Raw genomic sequence first — 19867 nt, forward strand, 5'->3', positions numbered from 1 at the left:
TAACTGAATCCTACTTAGATAAATATATACGTTCATAGCCTGCAGCTCGGTCACCGTGTGAGGCGGCGTTGGGTCCCCCATCCCAACGCCTCCCACGTTGTTGGCTGCCTTCCTATAGAAGGATGTCCGTCGCTCCAGTCTCTACATTCCCTTCCTTGCTTCGCCACAGGATTCACGTCTCCCTGCTGATAACTACAGCCTTTTTATTTAATCCACGGCTTCTCCGCTGTTTTATTGTTAATTTATTACGATTATAGTTATTGTGTAGGTATTTTAGACTTACCTTACATTGTTCAGATACCCATTTCCTTTATCATTCCAACCGTACCCCCATTAACACGTCTATTGAGGTGATCACCATCGATCAAACAACTGTCACTTACCGAGTGGTTTCCATGCCCGGAGATGGCACCTACCTTTTCCATTCTCTTTGGTACATATTGCACGGCCATATCAGGCTCACTCTTGATATCCGGAGGAACATTGTGTCTTATATATTGAATGACTGGGACAGGTTCAAGGTGTGGACTGATGGTACAGGAGATAATTATACTACACAGGAGCACTATAAGAGTGAAATGCTTAAGCCCTTCACCTATGCATCTGCATGTGAGTTGATGGCTGCCGCTGAATTGTTCGGTTATCGCTTTCAAGTGTACCGAAATGGCCAAATATTTTACACCTTTGGACAACCGCCAATGCCTCTTAAACATCTTAGATTGACAGGTGATGATTCAGTAGAGGACACTTTGATGTTTATGAATGTTTAAACTCTCAAAAGCTGGATGTTAAGTTATCGATGAAACTGTTTGTATACTTACAACGCTTGACAGATGCTGAATGTCACTTCAACACAAGTCCTACAAATACTGTCGTAATTGAAACAAACCATGAAACTCAAACCGATTATTACAGCAGCAATCCAAGCTGTGAGATTTGAGACAAGATTGCTTTTCACATGGCCAACTGTACATTGTATGCTCAAGAGTAAGCTCAGCGCACAACTTGGTCATATTACAACCGGAGGGCCAAACTCAAAATGTGGTATACAAAGAGATCCTTAACAAATAATTATTGGTATATTTTCTCTCAGTTTTAAAAGGCTTAATTTTCTTCTTAATAAAACTTTTAAGGCAGTACTTCGCCACTGCGAAGCGCAGGTATTTTGCTAGTGAGAAATAAAATACATATCGTGGTACACAGAGCCTTAACCTAAGTTTAGCATAGCAACAAGTATATGGAGATGGCATGTAACATTTGTAACAAATTTGCAGTGAAAATGACACTGAGCATGCAGATGCTTACTAAAGAGGACTTGAATAAACCAGAACAGCATTCTCAAAACTGCTAAATTCAGTTTAGGGTTGTAGGGTGCCAGAGTCTATTCCAGTAGGATTGGATGAAATGGCAGAACCAGACCTGGACAGAGTGCTAGTCCATTGCAGGGCTCACTTAATTTGTAAACCCACACTTACACCTAAACAATTTCAAATCATTACTTAACCTAACCCACAGATATCTGGAGATGTGGGAAGAAACCCAGAATTATGTTATGTTATTGAGATACTATTCAGCCAGACTCAGACCTCAAAACTCTTGAGACCCAGGCTACTGAGTAACTTTATCCTTCTTTATTCACAGCAAGATACAAACAAAGAAAAACTTTCCAGCAAAACAGCTTATTAGTGTAATAAACCAAAATATATGCAGGACTTTTACTCTTGTTCTTCCAGGGAGTCCTGATTCCTGCTGCTCTTCCAACTCTGACCCCACTGAAGACAGATTGAGGATTTTTTTGTAGCAGGAGTAGGGAGATAAGCTGAACTGGTCGGAAAGCTAAATTAAGCCAATTTAACTTGCAGTTAATTGTGGAATGTGACCTCTGCTTGGACTTACCAGATTTGTGATTTTCTTCATAAACAGGGATGTTTCCGAATGCCTATCCTTGGAAAAACTAAGGCAGTAGTAATTGTAGGTTTCATCTTTGCTTGATACTGTATATTCATTTAACTATTTTTGCATTCTTGGTTATATTTTATAGCGTCTTTATCGATTTCCCTAGCTGATTCTTATTTTGGCGACACTGGGCTCAAGGCAGAAGCTGGTTCTCTAGGTGGCACTAGTCCATTTCAAGGCACATAGTTGGCCAGTGCAGTGTAGCCAATCAGCCTCACACTCACACTGTTGGAATGTGGGAGGAAAACTGAAATTCTCAGAAGAAACCCTGCACATGAGAAAGTTCAAACTATTGAGACAGAAATAGAAATCCAGGAGTCTGGAGTTGTAAGGCTGCAGTGCAAACCACTGTACCACCCGGGTAAAGAATCGTTCTTTTAGAAAAAATATTCATATTAAATAAATAAATAAATTACATTAAATTGGACTCTTCACAATTTAAATAAAAGCAGGCACTGTATGAAGTAACTTAATCCTTAGCACAAGAAGGAGTGAGATACTAAATATGTGCAATTGTATATGTGACAAGCCCAACAACAATTAGCCATTGTTTTATGGAGCATGAATTAAAACATTCTACATTGCTCTCCATCTCTGAACACTTTCTTCAAGCATGTGAAATCCATTTTAGTGTGACAGGATCTCAACCCCATCCTGGCCACATTAGGGTGCAAGGCAATAAAAAACAGTGGAGGCTGTAACAGTTCATTGCAGGGCCCATCCAAGCACATCCCAATTCTAACTATTTAACCAAACATGCATATAACACCTGGAGGTAACTTGCACAAACACACAAGGAAAACATGCAAATTCCTCCCAGAGAGTGACCGGGTTTTGAACCCATGGCAATATATCCATGAAGCCACAGTGCAAATCACTACACCAACATGCCACTGAAATTTCCAAATGCATTCAGTAAATTACCAAATGCTAACTTTAAACGTGGCTAGATACGGACAATATACATCAGGGATGTGAAATTTCACTTATAGAGTTGTAATTTCCCCTTTATCTACAGTATCTATAAATTACTCCAGTCCTTCAGGATTTTTTTTTAACTAATACCGTAGTGTGAGCCTAACTGTTGTGTTGTGTGCTTCTACATTATAACACCATTTATATGAAAATTGCACCTCATAAAATAAATAGAGCAGTGTGGAAGTTACTGCTTTTATCTCATAGGTCCAATTTCTGTGTGTCTTAATGTCTGCATGGGTTTTTTTTTTCCTGGTAGTTTGGTTTTCTTCCCTTTGCTAAACACATGCCGATTATGTTGATAGGCAACTCTAATTTGGCCTGATGTGGCTTAGTATACCCAAAGATGAACTGTTATTCCATTCAAGTTTATTTCCTGTCTTACGCCTGATACTGCCAGGATAAATAGTCTGGGACTCCAGATCGGTATAAACAAGTTTGGAAATCAGATGAATGAAAGGCAGTATTCATCGATGCTGTCTTGTTTCCTCAAGTCACTCCATTGGCCTATGCGTAGATTTCACTTAATACAGTATAAACAAACTACCTTGTAATTTTCATGGTTTGGCACAATAGTTTTCACTGTTGTCTTATATCTCCAGGGGCTTTGTTTCAGTTTCTGGCTTTCTGGTCACTGTTTGTGTTGAGTTTGCATGTTTTCCCTGTGTCTGTCTGGATTTTGTTGGGTTTACAAACACATTCCAAAAGCATGCATATTATATAAATTAATGTAACATAACTTTATGAAATACACTTAATCTAATCCAGAGTAGCATGGCCTTGCAGTACAGTGAGTGATAAGGGTTTGTGTCTCGGATCCTACCTACGTGGAGTTTGCATGTTCTCCCTGTGTCTGAATGAATTTCTTCCCACAGTCCAGACATGCAGGTTAGGTGAACTGGCAATTCTAAATTGCTCTTGATTGTATTTGCCCTGCAATGGACTGTCCAGGGTTTGTTGCTGCCTTGCACCCAATGCTAGCTGGGACAGGCTCCAGCAGACCCCCATGACCCTCATCAGGACTAAGCGGGTTGGAAAATGACTGACTGACTGACTAATTAATTAAGAGTTGTTGGAAGCCAGAGCTTATTTTGGCAGCACTGGGTATATGGCAGAAAACAGCCCTACACTGGGTGCAATGCAAGTTCATTACAGGGCCCACTCACATGCACACCCACACTAACATTAATACAAAGCCAATTAAGAAATCAAAACAAAACCTGCCCCCCAAGTCTAAAGGAAGAAATTGTTGATATTGTACATAATATTAAGTAACTTTCACATATGTGCCAGAAGGGACTCCCTGTGGTCAAACATGCACACAAAATTACTTCATTTCTTATAAGAATTAACAAAAATGACGTGCAATTGCACAGAAAAGGAACACAGCGGTTCAATTTGGCTATCGTCGTCTAAAAGTAAACACATACACTTGAAATTTTGTAATAAAACCAATAATCTGACAGAACTGTGAAGGAACTATGAGGCAATGTTTTAACCATGGCACTAAAATGAAGCAGAAGTAAATGAAATTTCAAAGGAACACTTACTGAAGTGCAGAGACTGACACCGTCAGCTCCACTTGAGGTACATATTTTTTAGCTCGTTGGAAAAAAGTGAGAGAGTTATCCCTTTAGTCCACATTTAGAGACAGCCAGGGAGGAAACATTACTGTATGGGGCACCAGTACATCATGTGGTAAACCACACTGACCCATATTGGGCAGTCAGTACTCAAGCTACCACTTACATACTTCAAACGTGGGAGAAAACTAGAGAACCTGGAGAAGACCCTCACAGATATGGGGTAAACATGTAAACTTCATACAAACAATGACAGGGCTAAGATTCAGACTCTGTCTTCTCTAGCTTTGGGTGAGCAGTGTTAAGCAATACACCAAAGTACTGCCCACCTATTGATCTATGAATTGCTAATTAACTTAACATGCAGGTGTTTGGGAATGCGGGAGCTAGATAGATAGATAGATAGATAGATAGATAGATAGATAGATAGATAGATAGATAGATAGATAGATAGATATGAAAGGCACTATACAGGGTGGTCCAGATCTAATTATACAGATCCAGATCATCTGGATGACTTTGATTTATGCAGGCAGGGACAATTCCAGTTCAGTGCGAAGACAATTCATGTCGTCAGTTTGCACACTTCTCAACGATCCGGGATTTTTTGGGTGATTTTCTATGTAATAAACTTAATAAGTTATAGTGTAATGAAGATTGCATAATTATATCTGGACCACCTTATATAACAGATAGATAGATAGATAGATAGATAGATAGATAGATAGATAGATAGATAGATAGATAGAACTTAATTTGTCCCCAGGGAGAAATTTAGCTTCTTACAGAATTTTAATAAATAAATAAATATTATTATATTATGACAAAAAACAAACCCCCTCTCAAATACACACCAGAATGATTAAAAATAAAGAAAGCATCTGATTGAGGCATTGTTAAGGTCTACTGCTGTTGGTGTAAATGAGCTCCAGTAGAATTTCTACACACTTTTTCTGCACATTTTGTTGGCTTAAAGAATTCACTGTTAATGTGTCATAGAAAGAACATTCAAAAACCACACGGGTAAGTGTGAATCTAAATTTTGTATATACAATATGTGCATAAGTGCACCTTACAATGCATTGCATGTGGTGTTGGCTACTGTCTTGAACCGAATGTATGTATAATATGTTCAGACTCCTCATGGCCATGAGAAAGAAGAAAGAAGAAGAAAGATCATAAAATGGATGTTCAAGTAAACTGTAACACTCCGCAGAACTTTGGCACACAATTTAATCCTGGATGAGGTGCCGTCATCTGTTTTAATTTTCGGTATTCTGTCTATTGTCCTTTGGATTTCTCAAGGTTTCTTCTACAGTGGAAAGTCATGAAGTCAGGTTGACTAGAACCTCTGAATTTGACAGGTGTGAGGGGAATGTATACAAAAGAGAAGACAATCCTGCAATAGGGTGGTGCTCATTGCGAAGTTGTTTCCTACCTTGTACCTGTCGCTACCAAGATAGGATCAGGCCCCCTGGCAACTATGTGTTAAAAAAGTGGCTTCAGATAATGGGTGGATAACTTGCCTCCAGCTTTATCTCATAGTCTAAAAGCATGCTGTCAGGCAGTCTGGAAGCTTTAAATTGCAACAGTGTATAGATGAGTCTGTCATGGAATGGACTTTCTTCCATGCAAAGGCTGAGCCTTTTAATAATGGCAGTAGTAATCTCTCAGACAGGACTCGTTTATTACATTCTGTATTTTAGTTGTTGCCATCAGGTCACAGGTTCAAGATTCCAAGGATAAAAAGTAACCGGTTCAAATACTCTTAATTTCAATAAACATTGCTAGGCCTAAATCATAGGATGAACAGTTGGCAATTGCACCAATAATTACTCATGTGTAAATGTTGGTATAATTTGTATGTGTAATATGATCTAATGTTTCACCATAAGTATAATGCTCATTGCTAATATTATATTTATTTGTACTAAGTTTACGTTTGATGGCTGCATTCTTTCTGATGTGTTTTTTAATGTTACATCTTGATATCTCTGTAAAACCTGCTGACAAACCAAATTTCCCTCTTTAGACTGACTGAATTAACTCCCAGTACCATGCAATCCTGTACTGGAAAAAAATGTAATAAAATAATAACAATAATAAAAACACATTAATATAGTGCTTTACTAACTACTAACAGTGCTTATATAGACAATGGGGTGCCACCACCATCATTGTGCAGCATTCATTTGGATTATGCGACAAGCAGCTTTTTTTGTGCCAGTGCACTCACAACACAACCCAATCTTTTCAAAAGATGCCCAAAGATCTTTTATAACCACAGAGTCAGGACCTGAGTTTTAAGTTTCATCTGACGGGTGGTGCCAATTTTTACAGCAGTGTCCCTGTCACTGCACTGTGGCACTGAGATTCACACCTAGACCACAGGATAAGTGCCCTTGATGGCTTGACAAACACCTCTTCAAGTAGCAGCCCAAGTTTTTCTGAGATGGTCACCCATCCATGTACTGGCCAGACCCAAATATGCATAGCTTCAGGTGGATTACCAGTTCTGAAGTGCAGCTAGTATGGTAGACTAGTTGACAAAGAAAGGATGACCACAATCAGGATAGGAAAAGCATAATGCCTTAACACTAGGAGCTTGCAAGCAGAACGACTATAGAATTAATTATACCACTGTTTGTGTATGTCATATTGTGTGTGTATATACGTGTCTGTTACAGTTGCCCGATTTATTACAAAAATAATTTGTAAATCACTCTCAGCATGCCCATTAATAATAATAATAAACTGAACTTAAAACAAACGAGAAGCAATGCCAGTGGAGCAACAAGAGCGCACTGCTAAAATGCCTAAGATCCCGGCAGTCCCCTCCTCCTCCTTCCCCGCTGATTTCAAACCTTAATGTATTCTAAGGCACACAGACCTGACCTAGAATTCCTACTTAGGATTCAGACTAAACCATTCGAGTCCAGGGGAGGGGGAGTCGCATTTGACTGCGTAATAAGGTGACTTCAGCGGCTCTTCTTCCCAATCATGTTTTTGAGATATAAAAATTGAATAAGTAAATGACCACAAGCTATCTATAAAAAATAACCCGTGCGAAGAATCAAGTCAGATCTCCAAATGTTCTCATTTTAGGCTGTTTGATCTATCAGCTGCAGTTTACATAATTATATTTTTTTAAAATCATTTAAAAAAAAGTCGCAGTTTTGCAACAGTTGACAGACTAAGCTTAAAGTATAACGACACATACCCGTCATATTTTATTAAATATTAATATGCTACTATAGGTTATTTGATTTTTAGTGAATTTCTGCGCGTGTTATTTATTGCACTGCAAGTGAGGTATAGTCTGGAGTCGACATGAAATTTGGAAAGTAGAAAGCTGTGGGGTTTTGCGTCTTGCCCGATTTAAATATCTTCCCTCCTGTGTAAACAGCACGTTGCGGATCGAAGCGAAGCTCATTGAGAAACGCGTCTATTTGCCTTTGATTAAAGAGAGCAAACAGAAAAAGAAGTATGACGGCAAACGGAGACCCGATCAAGCGCTAAAAGCAAAAATCACAAGGGATTGCTTAAAGGCAGAGACTACAAAGTGGACGAGCGCAACTCAAGAACTTTATAAAGTTGCGCACGCACGACAGAAACAAATGTTGGCCTCGTCTATTTAAAAACAAGAGATATGCTTGCCTCTACCGCCCGCTTCTGAGTGTCTCTCTCTCGCTCCCCCTTTTGACGGAGGGAGCCCCCATGTAACGTGCAGTTCCCAGCTCTTCAACGAAAACTCTTTTTTTTTGTCTTTAAATGTTAGGACGAGACTTGTTTGAACTCCCCTCCCCCTATCCTGCAAGTTTGGCGAAACAGGAACAACTTCTTTGAGAGAGAGAGAGAGAGAGAGAAATTACACAAGTTTGAAACTTCTTGGAGAAACTTTTTTTTTTTGTTGGAGGGATACGGAGACGGAAGCTGTGATTTTTTTTTTTAATCGCCACCGCCACCCCCCCCTCTACACACACAAAAAAAGTTCAATCCGTTCCTGTTTTTCAAGGTTTATTTAGCGGCGTCTGCTTGTGTGGAGGGGGGGTGACAAGGATCAGGAAAAGGAATTACTTTTTTGGGGAGGAGAGGGAATGGGGGGAACAAAGATGAAATCGTGGGATCCCGTGTTTGAGTGAAATTTCCCTGGAATGGATGTACCTCATTATTATGGAATGTACTCTGTGTCTATTAAACAGCGGGTGAGTCTTCTTCTCTCTCTTTTTTTGAGCGTTTTGTTGAAGCTTATTTTCTGCTTTTTATTTTGTTTTTGTTCACACCGTGGAGAGTTCCAAGGGGGTTGCACAGTGCGAGCATTCGCTCGGCCTTGCTTGTTGTTTTTTTGAGTCGAGCCTTATGTTTCATTAGAATTCAGTGTTTGTAAAGCGTCTGCAGTTAGAGTAGTGTGGGGGTGCAGAACAGATTTGTGTGTTTTCAAACTGAGGGCGGGTGCTACACTGTTAAATTGATTATAGTTATTTTTGGGTTTACTGTTTGCGTTTTTGATTCTTCATCCCCCTCCCATATCATTATGATTGCCATTTAAGATTTAAAGAGGTCCGCGTTTGCGGTGCGGTTGCACGTGTCCGAATGTGAGCGTCAGAGCGAATGGCAGCTTTTTAAAAGGCTTTATTTGGAAGCTTGTCTTCTGTTTTGTTAAAAACCCAAATCCTCACCGTTTGTGCAAAGCTTTTGTTTCTTCTGGCCTTCTCGAATACCTGCGATTTCCGAGAGTGGATTTGTTTGTTTGCCAGCCAGGCGAGCCGCAAGTAAAGTAACCAGCGTGGCTACCTTGTTTCCGTTTTTATTACTTTATAATTTCTTTACACCGAAGGTGCTTGTAAGACTGAGATGAGACTTTTTGCACTGTAGATCGTGTACATTTTATATCGAAATGCTTGGTTTAAGCAGGAGTGAGTGACTACGATACAAGCACGCGCGCGCGCGCGTGTGTGTGTGTGTGTGTGTATGACAGACAGAAAGGAAAAGAACGCCCCGGAAGAAACCCGCAGAAATCCGGCCGAGGTTCTCACATTGCCAGTGCGGGAGACGGGCTCAGCGGCCACAAAGCCGGCGCTGCCACCCCGCAAATCCACAGGCCCGGCTGAGGTGTACGTTCATCTGATCTGTTTTCATCTTTTTCGACTCCACTTAGTGAGAACTCGAGGCGATATTCTGGATCACGCGACTTGCAGCCACCTTGGATGCTCGGTGTCCACTTTATCACTTTTAGAAAGTGGCACACCGTTTCAGGTCCTGCTGCTTGGTTTACGTCTAAGCAGAAGTTAATATCTGGGAATGCGCTATTACCATATATATATATTTTACAAAGCCATGAGTTTCACGTTCAGTTTACTGTTGTATAGCGCCTTTTCTTCTACAGCTACGTCAGAATTGAGTCTAGTTACAGTCGTTCAAAAAAGAGTGAAGTCAGATAGAGTATGGTATTGTAAAACGAATGTGGCGTAATCCTAAAGCAAAAAAAGAACTAGATTACAAAATAAAGTGCACCACTTTACCTTTTAAGAGTCACCTGTTACTAAAGATGTAATAAGTGAGCACATTTCAAAATAAACCGTAACAATCATCAATAAATACTTGGAAAAATGTAAAATGTCATCATTACTGCTATTTACCATTTGTAAAAACAGGTGAATGCATGTTTATTTAATTTAATACTCTTATTAAAAGTAAACAAGCTTAGTATTAAGTTTACATATTTCGAAACTAATGAACATTCATAAATAATGAATTTAATAAAGATACACGCTATACATCAACTAAAAAGACATCACATTATAAAGAAAGAAAAACTAATCAAAGTATGTTCCTGTAGAAATTTAGCATATTAAAACATATTCTGAAATATTTTATTAATTCTTAAAAGAATTTTCCACAATTTTTTTTTTTTTTAAAATGTTACTTACCCTACTAGTTTGTAGTGGTGGCCAATAAAAATTGTTAATGTCATGTTTTTGTGGAGAAATTGCATGACAAAAGTACTGATTGCACCCATCCTAATAGTGACCAACGCTGGACAATTGCAAACAATGTGAAAAAAGACTGGATTCTTGACCAGTGAAAAAGGAGGAGAGGCTGAATATCCGTTATAAAAGCACAGAATTATGGGACTGCGTCTCTCCTATTTATCTTCCACTGTGTTTTCCGGTAGTATTAGTAATAGTTTAGCAAAGAGCATACATGGGGATGACAGATATGAATTATGTGGCATGGGTTATAGATTTTTTTTTTTTTTTTTTAATCCATGTGTTCAGAAGCAAACTGTTTGAGTAGATGTTCACACATTAAGAAAACAAACAAAGTACATTGTAAATTTATTTTGAAATCTGATGAGTGTAAATACTACAACTAAATAATATACAAACAAAAGTACACATTACTAAATGAAGTGTAAGGGCAGATAGGAGAACTCAATCACAAAGTAATTCTGCGCTAACCAATTATCTTAACACTGTCTACAATAAATGTGTACATCATAAGCTATTAAAATACCACTTAATATGAGTTATGTTCACAAAAGCTACCTAAAAATGAAAACATTAAGTATATAATCAGTTTAGAGTAGTGGTATAGTAACAGTATAATGCACTAAACATAAACATGAAATTAATTTTGAACAGTTGCATATATGGGATAAGGTAATAGTGAGGGAAAGGAAAATAAAAGCCCGATTTGATGCAGAGATTGGAGAAATAAGTGTGGTGTGTCATGGTCATTTGAAAGAATCAAAGTCCAATGTGGATGGCCATACAGTCCCTAAATAGCTTGAAAATTTACTTTCATAGAAAAGATTTCCTTTTCTCCCCTCTCTAATCCAGCTGTGCAATCCAATGTGTTGTTGAATTATTATATACTAATTACTAATGTTATAAGCCAGAAGCTCCGCTCTCATTTAAACTGAGCTCTCCTTAAGTGATAGTATTTATTTATGCATGTATTAATATCCAAGGAGACGGAATTGCAGGTCAACCTGGCCCACAAACACATGCAACACTCTTTTGTCTTTTGCCTCTTGCATTCCTCTAACTGGACACATGCAAGTTTTTAAAAGTAATAGATGGAACAGAACCCTAAATGTCAAGGTTACAAGTTCAAACACCCTTTTAATGGTAGAAGCCCTGTGCATGCCTTTGTTAAAGTTTTCTGAAAGTTTTGTTTGTAAAAGTTATTGTACCATCTGTAAAGTGCTTTGGGCTCACCACACATTAGAGAAAAATAATTTTGTTTAGTATAACACAGATTTTACGGTGTTTTTAATCTGTTATTTTTTTCCTTTAAACTCATAATGTACTGAAACAGTTACTTTATATATTCTGATGTATCAGAATTGCAGATGTGTATACAACACCCTTACTGGGATAAGCAAAAAAATTAGGATGGCAATTGCAATGTTATTCCTTTTGGCATGGGCATAAGGACATCAATACATTTTACAGTCAAGGCAAGAGAATTCTGTCCATCCAGCTAGGTGGTTGGGATCGCGCACTGATATAGTGCTTTGCTGCACCCACCACACAACGAACCACCTCAGCATTCCAATTGGAATTTTTTAAATCGTTTTATGATTGTAATTGCAAAAGAAATGTGGTCTGTTGGGTGAGAAATTGCTGTTTAGTCAGAATATGTCCTTTGGCCATATTTCATGAGGTTGTTATGAATCAGGTGGATAAGTGCCACAAATTTTAGTTTGATTGGACACTTCTGTCATGTATATGCAACTTTAAGGAGTTCAGAATAAAATCAGAACAGGTTGTATTTTTAATATTCTACTAGGGTTGGCTATATTATGTGAATTAGTTTTTTTTTTTTAAATAGTTGTCATAAAAAGATTTTATGATTTGCATGTTAGATGTAGAGTAAGTACTTTTTTGTTTTAAATACCCAGCAATAAAGGTCTCTTTGCAGCTAACTTTAGAAGCTCCTTATGTACCAATGAAAATGTCACATTACACATCTTCTAGCCAACACTTGCCAATAGCAGTTGCTGATCTCGTCATCAGACCATGTCCGTTTTCATGGCTGAAAATCACCAGGCATGCAAATGCGACTTTGTGATAACTTTACAGCACCCTTTCTTTATCAGCCAATAGCAGGCTGTCTGATGGACTCAGTAGGGTACGAATGGTTAATGGGCATGGTAGGGTTGGGCGGTATCCAAATTTTGATACCGTCAAACCTCCTCCCTATTTTACCTCGGTATACGGTATTACCGTGAATAATAAAAAAATTGTGACGTAAGGCTCAGACAGCGTCGCCAAACTGTTGGCTTGTGCCTAAACCGTTCAGAAACTGAATATCAAATACTAATACTGAAACAATAACAAAATAACATGCAGAACAATACTAACAACTTTTATTAGCAACAAATAGCAGTTTATAAAAAAGTGCAAATACAACAGTCAAACAGAATTAAATTAACATAAACATCCAGAACAGTTTTCACGCGGAGACGCGCACACAAATCAATTAAATTAAATCACACCGCCTAAACAACTTTTAATAACAAAGATGAGCAACTTATAAAAAAGTGCAAATAGACCCACAACAGTCAACCAGAGTTGAATTAACATAAACATCATCCATATTATAAAAAGTATTGCAAAGCAATAGTCCTAAACAAAAACGTCTTCTTTCCAATATCGTTTTTAACGTAAACCAAATAAAAATACCTGAATCAATTAAATAAAAATAAATACAGTGCGAATAGGAACGAATGGCAAGTGGCATCAGTCTATTCAAGATTTCTCGCTAGAAAAACCAGCATGTTTACTTTGTCAGGCTCTAACAGGGCATGTTGTGGACCGACAACTTTACCTGCGGTGCTGAAAACCTGCTCCGATGGTGTGCTTTTGGCACAGACGCACAGGTACTTTCGTGCCACTCGCGGCATCTGGGGAAAATGCCCGGCAGCATTTTTCCACCAGAGAAGTGTGTCCTGGTCTCCTTGAGTAACTGGCTCCAAACAGTAGGCTGTTATTTCAGCTCCGACTCGGTCCTCTATGGTGCCGATGCCGACGGGACCTGCCATTGCATCAGATTTTTTTTGCAGCATACTCCCCAGAGTCATCTTTTTTCATGAGGGTGCAGGTTGCTCTTCTCCCTCTTCCACTCTGATGGCCACTGGACCTGCTGCCTCTAAGCTCACGATCTCAGCCTGTAATTCAGCCTTGGTCTCAGCCAATGCGTTGTCATCCGTCTCATATCCTCGATGGTAACGAGGGTCCAGGAAAGTGCATTTTCGCAATATTTTGCGCACTGAATCGGATTCATACTTGGCCTCCAGCTTTGTTAGAATTCCAGTTTTGATTGACTTTGTTAGCTGGAGGTCATTTTCTGACGTAGCCAACACATTGTCCCTGCAGAGCTGTAGTATGGGGAGGATACAGGAACTGGTCACATAATATTCTCCTGACAAAATATCAGTGAAGTCACCGACTGGTTTCAGTGCTTCATGAACAGCTTTCAAGATGTCCATGTCCTGCCAGGTCAGGGACAGGCTGCTCCTTCTGTCATCAGATAGGACGTGTCTGATCGCTTGGGCCTGCTCGAGGATTCGCTCCACCATTGCCAGTTTGGAGCCCCAGCAAGTTGCGCAGTCCTGCCGATTGATGGATGAATTAATTAATGAATGATGAATAAATGATTAAATGAATGAATTGGCCTAAATAAACAAATGAATGAATAAATAGGCATAAACAAATGAATAAATAGGCATAAATAAACAAATGAATGCATAAATAAATAAGTCCATTAACGTATATTATTCCATTTGGTCAAATTTGCATGCACATTTATTTTAGGCTAAATAAGTCCCTTATGCGCTTCAAGCCTGCATTTACTTGATAAAAAATACAGGAAAAAAAATTACAATTTAAAAAATGGTTTTCTATTTTAATATAGCCTACTTTTCAATATGATTTATGTGATGCAAAGCATATATATATATATATATATATATATATATATATATATATATATATATATATATATATATATATATATATATATATATTTGAGCCCCTGCCCCTGAGGAACACTCTGCACGTTTTATGCTTACCGTTATGAGACTATGTTTTGGGAGTCCCAAGTCCACTTGCTTCTTGTGGAGTTCATGCTTACGTTGCCAGCTGTGTGAAAAGGCCCCGACAATATTACGGCATAGTCCGAGGTCATGCAATCCTTTTGTGACAGCCAAGTTTAGATTGTGACCAAAGCAGCACAGCCACGGCCAATGCAGGGACCTGATTGCGGCATGAATGTTGGCAGCGTTGTCAGTGGTTATGGCTGAAAGTTTTTCTCGTCAAGTTGCCATTCCTGAAGTGCAGCTCTGAGCGCAGCAGCAAGATTGTCCGCTGTATGACTCTCAGGAAAATACGTAGTTTGGAGGCATTTGGATTCAAGTTTCCAGTCAGGTGTAATAGTATGCACAGTCAGAGACATATGGTGTCATGTTAACTGACGACCACGTCAGTTGTTAAGGAATAACTGTCTGCCGCTGACAGCAGCACTTGAACATTGTCTCTAACTTTACTATATAAATGTGGGAAGGCTGTTTGTGAGAAATATTTCCATCCAGGCAGCTCGTACTGGGCATCTAGGACCTTTACCATGTCCATAAAGGACTTTTTTTCCACTGTGTGGAAAGAGACCATTTCCTTCGCCAAGTATTTTGTCACTGCATCAGTACAGGTTTTCCAACGGACACTGTCCCTTTTGTACTTTGTTGCTTTCCCGAAGGCCCCCATTATCGTCGGCTGCGTACTGGCGGTGGACCTAAATGTTGTTGGTCCTGCATCGGGAGGCGTTGAAACTGTTGCACTGAGTGAACTCGGGTCCATCCTCGCAGCAGTGAGTGGATGGTGGTTTCGTATATGCGACCTTAGGTTCGAGGTATTTCCATCTCTCGCGGTCACCTTTTTGTTGCACAATTTGCAAATTGCCTCGTCCGTATTTACCGCCTCTCCCTTCTCGTTCGGCCGAAACCCGAAATACTGCCAAACTGCAGAAGTTGTGTTCTTTTTCGAGACCAGGTCACTTGGTGCGCGACTCGCCATCTTTCCCCACCTCTCTCATTCTCCTCCACGCTGTCACGTGATGACAACCACGCATCGCATACACATTTTTAGGCATTAAATAAATTATATTTAATATTTAATCCTTGTCTCCTATATAAGTGCATTGTTTTTATGACGGTATAACAGTATTGAAACTGACACCGTTGCTATTTTTAGATCCCGCGGGATACCATATTACCGTTTTACCGCCCAAGCCTAGGGCATGGCACGTTTAGCCTCAATCTTGGCTGTTTTTCTTTTTTTCCATTCTGTTTTGTAAGGCATTGTACTTCTTTTATTGGTTGTCAGCACTCATGCCCACAAGTTTGCCACTTTGACTAAAGACAAAATCATACTAGTTTGATTTTGTCAGGATGAGTTGCAAACTAGATGGAGTGAGTCGCTTGGTATTTTTGATTACTATACTGGCATTTATAGGAGTGTGCTACTGACTGCCTCCAACTTGCTAAAATTATAAATGAAGGCCTCAACTGAAAATTACTGTGAAAGCCATCTACATGGCTTTAAGACTTAAATCTGGCCTTGGTTTTACCTTACCATTTTTCAGCAAAACTACTAACCTATGTCAGTAATTTATTTTACAATATATTATAAAAAAAAAAAAAAGTGAGTCACTGGGTAGTCTCTAAAAAGCACATTAAAATGTATGCCGGATGGGATTCATAAATACACAATGTACATTTAAAAATAAGTGCCCACTGATTGTTGTCACGTTGTTTAAAAAAAACTGTGTTCTTTGATACCCATAAATGTTGTTTGATTAATTAGAAACAAATACTGGAATAAACAGAGGTTTGTTTGTAGATATTCTTGCTGCCTAACGGTATGTCACATGTATGCACCCATAGAACCTCTTACACCATTAGAATGGGTCGACTGTCAGTTGCATCCTGCCCAGTTTTGGTTTAGAATCAGAGTTGCAGTGTCGGTGTGTATGGTTTAGCACTGTATAGGTGTGGCTACAGTGTTGTACTGCCAATGGGATCGATGTCAATCGCTGAAGAATTGATATCCAGTTGATGGCGCCCTTTGTAAATTCTAAAAACACCTTAAAAAAAACAAAAAAAACCAAAATGCCTATATGTTGTGTGTTGTAAAATGCCAGTGTTTACTGTGGGCCTCTTCTTAAAGAAAAATGTTGAAGGGTGCCCCTGCATTTCCAATACTGACTCATATAATCTTGCAGTTTCTGCACATTCTGCCACTTTAGTTTTTAAAGTATACCAATCATACAAAAAAGAAAAAGGATCCTCAATGTATTGATCTGAGTATGGATAAACCTAATACCTTGGGTTGAATTAATCCTTCTGTAAATTAATAGGTTGCTTGTATGATTACTGCCATTAATAGCTCACTTGTTTTGTCAATTAAAGAAAATGTCATTACTTCAAGAGTTAGATTTATTCACTTAATTTATTTTACAGGTATATTTATTTTATCATAATATATTGAGTTAGTTGATTTTCTGTTCTGTACTCATCTTGTACTGTGGTAGCCTAAGCATCTCATTTAATCTATAAGTTCTTTCTTTTTGGAAATATAGTAATACATGTATTTTTCACGTGTTTCATTGGAAAAAATAATGTTGACCATAATTTATAGATAATATATGGTAATGGTTCTTTTTCTAAATTTGCTTATTCAGGTTCAGTGTCATTACATATTTCTTTATAATATAATGCTAAGCGTACATTTATTTTTTTATTGCAAGTCTATGTGTTATATGGTGACTTTGATTAATCTCATACTTGTCTGATTGAAGGCAGGCTCCAGAGAGTGCAGCTTTCTTTCTCCATTATATCTTCTATTTTGCAGAATAAAAACTATATACCTAATACTTTGCTTTGAATTTCACCCCATATTTCTTTGCTGTAACTTTGTATATTTGTACCATTACATATATTCTGTTTTTCAGTTGTATTAGGTCAAGCATATTTAATTATTGCAATAATGTGTTTTTATTACAAATTGTAACTTTATATCCATCATTCATTAAATATTTATATAACACTTTTTTTTTATGTGCAATAGATATAGTTTAAGTAAAATGAGGAAATGACGTGGAAGTTTTGTCCAAGAGATTTTTATTTTTTTTTTTTTGGTGTATGTCCAGGTGGTGATATTAGTAGGCTTGGTTACCATACATGATTCAATCCAAATTAGATCCAGTATTTGATCTAAATAGATCATAGCGTAAATGCCCGTGAAGAGGATCAAAGTGTTAGTCCTCGCAAGACACCTCTTATCCAAATCTGCCTGATAAAGTATCTGAGAGAGCAGTGTAAACTCGGTGCTTAAACAATCACTATTTTATTTCCATTAGATTTACAGGTTGTTTCTTTTGTTTTGTGTATAGTATAAAATCATGCACAGTAAGAGTGTTTATTACTTGCTTTAGTTTTAACACTGGCTAATGGTTTTACACAAGAAAAAGCATTTATAACTCTGTGAATGATGGATGTTTTTTGCTGTCCATCAAGTGGGTACTTGCTTTCAGGCAGAAAAAGTGACAGCTTCAGTCAGGAGTGGTGTCACTGCATAATCTACCTGTTTTCATATATATGTATACATGTACTAGCAGGAAACCTGACACAGCAGCAACTTGTTCTTTAATTATTAATACTTGCCCTGAATCATCAGGCTCTCATCAAGTTGTTCTATGACATTAGGAGGTTGTACAGCTCCAGCCTTCTAATATAAGTTGGTTTGTATTTTATTTTTATTTGCTTATTTTATTTGTTTTGCTATCTCAAGTCTGTGTTTTTGCATTAGTTCATAGGAGCAATGTATTGCAATCTAAGAAGTAGGTGTGAAAAGATATCAGGTTTGATCAACTCGAATGAACTTGCAACTTTTCTGTTTTAGTAGCATTTGATCCAGCTCCAATATAGTGTAAATGTAAATTGTACATTTCTGAGCTTCTGTTAGGACTTATTTAAACATGCACATATGTGGTCAGTTAAGGGTGAACAAAGGCATATGATAGAAACATGCTGAAATTAATCAAAGTTGGAGTCACTTTAAAGTGTATTTTCCACCCCGTAAGTAGCAGACATTCATCAAAGAAAACTTTTAGACATTAAAAAAAAAAAAAAAAAAATCCTTGAAAATCTAAACTCATTTTTTTCTGTGGTTTGGTGGAAAGTAGTGGTATCAAACTGAGATCAGCAACAATTGCATGACAGCATCTACAGTTGGATATGAACTTGTAGCTCAGACAGGTTCCTGCATTTGAAAAATAACATTTGATTTTTTTTAATATACATTTTTAGCAGTCTATAACTTATTTGCAATGTTTTCAATGCAGTATAATGGAGCAAGTGCAAAATAATTTGTCTTTCAAAAATATGTAAGATTTCAGTGGGCTCACCCCATGTCCTCCATTTCTATCCAAAAACCTCTGCAAGGCTCAGAGCCAGACTCCTTCTGAATTGTACTGTATAAAAATGCACTGTTCAGATCTGTACATTATTAATGAGTTTTGTCCATGTGGCTATTTGTGATCCAGGACGGTAACTGCTGCAATTCAGACTCAATGCTTTTCACAGTGTGGTTGTACGGTAAGGGTGGTCTTTAACAGGTAGCATGTGTTTTCTTTAAGGACAAACTAATTTTTAGCCAAGTTTAATTTAATTCTGCTGTGTTGTTCACAAGTACTTTTTCTACCTCCTCGGCCTACAGAGATAATAAGCATAACACTGCTTCTGTGGGGTTATGCCACATGTGTGTGAAATTCCCATTATGATCTGTCTTGTATATGGTATAACCCCCTTCAGTCTGCTTCCCTTTGATTGGCTAGCTTTGACTCGGTGTCTTGCTTGTGATTGTATTTCTGGTATATTAATATAAAGGGAAAGGTGCTGAGGAAGTTATCTCATTTAGTAAAAATTTGAGTCATCACTTGAATGAAAAGGGCTTGCTCCCTAATGTGATAACTGACTTGTTGTGAAGCTGGTAGAGCTGATTTGTACCACAGCTTTTACTGCTGAATGATACTGGGACCCCCCTGCTCAGTGTACACATAGGCCCAATAGTTGTAGTCGTACATGGTTTTTCATTTCGCCTAGCACTAATTAGTTATTTTGCTTAGTTTCGGTTCGCTGTTTGGCAAAATTGGCTTAAATATTTGCACAAAGACTCTATGCAATGTGCCATTGCTTCTTGTGTGAAGTGTGCCTAATTTATTTTGAGGGACGTAAGGGTTGCCTCATTTTTGAGTATAATAGGGGTTAGAATATAAAATTTGTATATTTT

The 19867-nt window shown here is 38.1% G+C and overlaps 1 protein-coding gene across 3 annotated transcripts in view; it reads left to right on the forward strand.

Moving 5' to 3' along the window:
- Nucleotides 1-19867, forward strand: part of bcl9 (BCL9 transcription coactivator) — a 522554-nt gene that overhangs the window by 304816 nt on the left and 197871 nt on the right. Inside the window, exon 1 of one of the 3 annotated variants that reach the window (XM_039743667.1) lies at nucleotides 8420-8719. The exons of the other annotated variants lie outside the window; for them this stretch is intronic. The gene's annotated coding sequence lies outside the window, so the exon portion shown is untranslated. Of the gene's footprint in view, nucleotides 1-8419; nucleotides 8720-19867 lie in introns of those variants that run through there. 3 annotated transcript variants of the gene reach the window in all.

Source organism: Polypterus senegalus, chromosome 2 (genome assembly GCF_016835505.1).
Source record: "Polypterus senegalus isolate Bchr_013 chromosome 2, ASM1683550v1, whole genome shotgun sequence".
NCBI classification, from domain to species: Eukaryota; Metazoa; Chordata; class Cladistia; order Polypteriformes; family Polypteridae; genus Polypterus; species Polypterus senegalus.